Raw genomic sequence first — 6,000 nt, 5'->3', positions numbered from 1 at the left:
TTTTGACCTTTATTTTTAATCTCCTTATAATGTTTTTCTCCAATTGAAAGATCTATATACAAGAATCGCATGTAGACTGGTATTTCACACCATACATTAAAATAAAGGCTCAAACACCTAAGCTCCACTACTTGTAATTGGCATCATACATCCAAACATGGAATCACAAAATGCACTTACAATTTTGACAATTTTGAGATGTTGCCGTAAGATTCTGGAATGCTATTTCCACCAAAGTCATTGTTATCAAGTTGACTGCAAGAACAACAAGATCAGAAAAATACTTTAAAAAATCTATTTATCAAGAAGGGAATACTTACTGAATACTACTGTAGACACAAAAACATTAAAAAAATAAACAAAGGATCTAAAAGCTTTATGATAATAAAAATAGTAACTTTCCATTATTATGACACGTTAGGAAAATTAAAGCATTCACTTAGTTTTTAAATTTCAACTTTTTAGAATTTCACTTGCAAAATAATGATTTGGAATGGAAACAATAAATGGCATCAATTCCCGTAGTGGGAAAGGCTTTTCTTGTTGTTCTAGTCTGCCAACCCATAGCTTTACAGATCTTAATTACATTCCATTTAATTATGTTACTTCACCTCTATGATTTAGACTTGTATAAATCTATAATTTCCTTTTTCTTCTTGGATCCGAAGGAGATCTAAAGCCTGTTGCGGGGAGGCTATAGGGGGAGAGCAAGCCAAAGTGGTGCAAGGTGATCTATGCACAAACTACTCACATTTTGAGAGTTTGGCATAGAGTTCAGGAGGGAAATGACCAATGGATTGACGATTTAAAGATGGAAGGGGTGCATCATAACATAAATTTGCCATTTCTAAATAGTACATTGGTTAAAATTTTCCATGGAAAAGCATATCTGAATAATAAATTAAAAAGAAAATAAATGAATTCTTTTGGTACCTTATAGTTGAAATAAAAATATTTTAAATTTATTATAGAGTCTAATTAGAAAGGTAATTTAGCCACCTAAGTAAGAATTAAAAAAAACAGAGGGAGAAAAGAAAGGAAAAAGAAAAACTAAAAACCAACACATTTTAATATGTAAAAATAGATGTTGTCATGTCATTTTTTCACATGATAAGTCAAGTGAACAAAAAACAGTGAATTAGCTAATAGAGATTTAAATTTAAAACCGAGGGGAAGAGAAGTGAAATGTCCTGAACCCACATAAAGAATATGTGCTCTATTCATCCAAACTAAATGAGGTTAAAGACATACATACAAGCATATTTAATACAGTTTAATAAACCATATAGTATCCTGTTTACCATGACCATTCAATGACAAACCTGTTTTGGGCATGAAAGATAGCTTTCTCCCCACCCACCATCCTCTTTCAGTGTTGAAAGTAGAAATTTAACGGTTTTGCGAATGGCAGCACAATTAGTGTAAGTTTTACTCGCCGCTGCAAGACCACGAAGTGCAAACCAAGTGCCATAAATGTAGCAAACTCCCCAACTTCCATACCATGAACTGCATTGGCAATGAAATTCTTTATCTCTGTCTCCCTATGCCTTGGATATAGCTTCTTAAACAAAACTAAAGCTTGAATAACAGATCCAGTGCACTCAGCATAATCATGTTCACCCACAATGTTCCCTAAAATTTCTGTGGGATTGAGTAACTAAAAAGTAATGACAAAATTGATTAGTTTATTAATTAATGGATGCCTTTTTTTATCGGTTAATGAATATGTACTTGTTGCATGCATTACTCTAAGTAAGTTGGCATACGAAAAAATAAATAAAAAAGAAGCACAATCATTACTCTAAGTAATAATTATGTCCACTTCAAGATGGAGTTGGATAGAATTACGGAAAACAAAGTAAGAAAAGATCAAGAGAAAATAAAGTGATGGATATAATATTGTAATGAAAAAATTAAAAAGAGAAAATAATGCAAATAATATGAAAGTGTAAATAGAAGTATCAGGGTTCTAAGGATATTAAGGCCCACGAGTTTTGTATATATTAGTCATATTAATTAACCTTGAATTATGATTGGATAAAATTATTTTATGAAATTTAGTTGACTTGCTTGATTTGAATTAATAAAAAAAACTAACCGCGTGTAAAAAGAAATTGATATACTTACTCAGATTTGGAAATCAGTTTTAGAGAATTATTGATAAAAAAAATTAATAATTAATACCACTTGTACATGCCTAACAAATTATAAATGTATTAAGAGAAAAGGAGCAAGATAGACTAGCATTACAATCTTATATTAAGAGAAAAGGAGCTGACCAACTTGGATTTCAATAATACCAACTTCAACTAACAGAAAAGGAGCTGACAAAAAAACTAACAGAAAGGAGATCAAGAGAAAACTCTAACCCTCGCAAGTGGGTGCCATTCTTTAAATTCTTCTCCACCCCACTAAGCATCAACAAAACCACTGCTTTCTTTATCCTAGAATGCCCATATATAGAAGGTGCAAGTGAATTACTTAGCAGATCAAATGCATCATCTCTTGCAGCTATCTCTTTAATGTTTTTGACATCTTCAGCACTGTAGATTGGTGCATTATCCTCTTTGTTGAGAAGAGAAACATTGTTGGCTATGAGAACATTCCTACATGAAAATCAGTCAATCAAGTTTCTATTCAAGAAAGCAAGCAAGTGCAAAGGAGTTATGTCAGTATATTTTCTGGAGCTACCTAAATACTCCATTCACATTGCCTTTTCCTTGCAAGAGCCTTATATATCCCCACAATTGCCACTCGATCTCCAGGCTTGCAAGAATCAACAAGGTCGTCTTCTGCAATTACATCCACTGTTCTTGGGAGTTGACCAGGAGCAGAATTCTCAGGATATCTAAACTTATCATCAAAATAAAAGCTTTCTATGCCACAAAGCTTTCTTAGCATAAACAACACTTACAAGAACAGCCCATCCGGGCACCGTGTTTTCATTAAAAATGAGTAATGCAACACAAAATTAACCAGAATTTTTATTAAAAAAAATCAAATACTACCGTGTGAGATGAACAATTTATAAAATTGACAAAAAAAAATGATGAAATTCTGAATTTTATTCTTCTGTGGACCACTTTATTTGATTTTGAGAGTATGCTCTGCCAGACTCATCTCATTCGATTTTACTAATAGACTAATATCTTTTTTGTTATAAAAAATTTGGGGATGAAAAATAAACAAATAAACAGAGTGCTACTGCTACCACTACATAGGAGAAAAGGAAATGATAGAAAGCGGAATCGGAGAGAAATTAAATTAAGAAGTACCTGAAACAGTAGCCAAAATCTTTCGAATGAAAAGAAATTAGCACGCGACACTGACTCCATGTGTACAGAAGCAGAGAATTTGCAGTCCCTAAACTGTGATCATGAAAGAAAGTATGAAATTGAGGCAATAATGGTGAGAGGATAGATATAGAGAAAATGACAAGTCCTATCCCAAACAGAAAAGGGGAAAATAACATACGGGAGGTATGTTAGAGCTGAGCTATACGGGAGCGCAACCTTCGTAGTGCGCTTCGACCTTCAAGACATCAGTGATGGTGGTGTCTTCGTTCTCCTTGTTGTTGCCGTTTTCACTGCCATTCTTCTTCTTATGCAACATCATCAACACAACACACACTTTAACAAATTAAGTACTAACATGTGAAGAACAAAATCAACGCAGTGAGTGAGTAAGTGAGTGAGTGAGCGAGTGAGAGATAGAGAGTTACGGTGCCTCTGCATCATAACAAAACTAAGCGGAGCCTCTGCCCAATGAGAGAGACGATGCCGCAAGTGAGAGAGAGATGATGCACTTTGACGGAGGGCCGCCGTGGAAGTTCGAGAGATCGAGCTGGCTTCGTGGAAGCTCAAGAGGTCGTGGAAGCTCAAGAGCTCGAGAGGTCGCAGAAGTTAATTTGCTGCCTGCACGTGGACTCGTATTAATTGGGCTTTTAAATTCAATTGAGATACCGACGGGTTTTTAATAAAACCCGTCATAATTTTTTATGAGGAACACACATTCTAAGGCGGTTTTCAATAACCGTCTTAGAATGTGCATCATAAAAGGCTTTTTTAGACACATAATTACAAAAGTAGAACGCCTGTCATAAAAAACACACTTTCGTAGTAGTGCAAGCATTGAAATACTCATGCATATAACATCCAAAACTATTTTCATTTATCCAAATTACTCTCACATGGTAACCAAGTTTCCTTTATTGGATTAAAAGACCTAAACTTACCAACAAATTGAACATGATTAAGGGTGCCAAGGAATATTACCCCTAGTAGAGTCCAGGGAAAATCCCACACCGTCAATTTTCAATTGATTAAGCTTGTTCCACCTAAATAGCATAGGTTCTTGATTGGTAATCAGCCTAGGCTATGGTTGCTAATTTGTTAATCTCTCCCACACCCAAGTTTGGACCAAGTAGTAAAAGGGTGGCCAAAGAGTTAACTACAATTCCAATTCTTCATTACCAGTCAAATAAACTATTGTTTTCTTCGACAAACCAAAATCATTTTATATGTTGGATAAAACTGTTGGTTACAAAGCTGATTCTCTCCAGCAAGATGAACAACAATAAGCAAAACAAACTTTCTCACCAAGCCACTAGGAGAGAAGCCAATCATTGCCAAGCAAGTTGCAAGGGATGTTTCATGCTCAATTTCACTCCCACTATTGACAAAAATCCATCCATGCTAATGTTTATATAAACCCCACTCTTTTTACTCCTTGGAGATTGTTGTTGTCCTATTCTATGTATCAGTTTCTTCTCCACCTTCATCATTTCCTAGCTTTGAAATGGGGTCAAGACAGGATCACCAATAGTTGCAAAACCCTCCAACATCGTCACATCCTCCAGGGTGACATTTTTCTCACCCTAGGAACACAAAAAGGCATTTGTCTAAGGACACAACTTCTCAACAACCCAAAACACATGTTTTCAACCCAAGTGCTTCATAGTAAAAATGAAAACATGTGTTTTGGGGTTGTTGAGAAGTGGTGTCCTGAGACAAATACCTTTTTGTTACCCTAAGGTGAGAAAAAAAAACACCTTGGAGGATGTGATGGTGTTGGAGAATTTTCTAATAGTTCATGATCCCATCTTCACCCCATTTTAAAGCTAGGAAACGATAAAAGTGGAGAAGAAATTGATACATACAATAGGAAAACAAACTACAAGGAATAAAAGGATGGGGTTTATACATTAGCAAGGGTGGATATTCGTCGATAGTGGGAATGAAATGGAGCATGAAACATTCCTTGCAACTTGGTTGGCAGAGATTGATTCCTCTCCCAATGGCTTGGTGAGCAAGTTTGTTTTCCTTGATGTAGATAATCAGCTTTGGGACCAATATTTTAAGCCAACATATAAAATGATTTAGGTCTATTGAAGAAAACAATAGTTAGTTTGGTTGATGATAAGAGGTAACTCTTTGGTCACCCTTTTACTACTTGGTTCATATTTGGGTATGGGAGAGATTCTCAAATTTGCAACCACAGCCTAGGTTGATCAACCATGAAAAGCCTATGCTATGTAGGTGGCACAAGCTTAATCCCTTGAAAATTAAGGGTAGGAGATTTGCCCTGGATTCAGCTAAGGACTACTTTCCTTAGCACCCTTATGATCAATATGTTGGATAAATAAAAATAGTTTTTTTTTTGCTATATGCATGAGAGTTTCAATGCTAGTTGTCACAAAAATGTATTACACAAAAGTACCTATCACATAAAGAGTGGCTATGCAATTTAGAATGCATCAAGAAGTTTTAGATTGTGTGGCTACATTCTTTGGAACCAAAGTCATTGCATGGAAAAATTACTACATACCCATATCTAACGGGAATTTCTATTTTCATGTTTGACTTTTTTGAGGAAGATCTCACCACACGTTATGCAGGATGGTGGAAGCAGTCAATACTGTATCATCATCGTGATTTTGCAAAGAATATTACTCTGTGAAAGAGCAGTCTATGCAATGATGCTGGTGTTTCCGCCTGAATT

This window comes from Glycine soja, chromosome 18, assembly GCF_004193775.1.
Source record: "Glycine soja cultivar W05 chromosome 18, ASM419377v2, whole genome shotgun sequence".
Classification (NCBI taxonomy): Eukaryota; Viridiplantae; Streptophyta; class Magnoliopsida; order Fabales; family Fabaceae; genus Glycine; species Glycine soja.
This window is presented reverse-complemented; position numbering follows the sequence as displayed.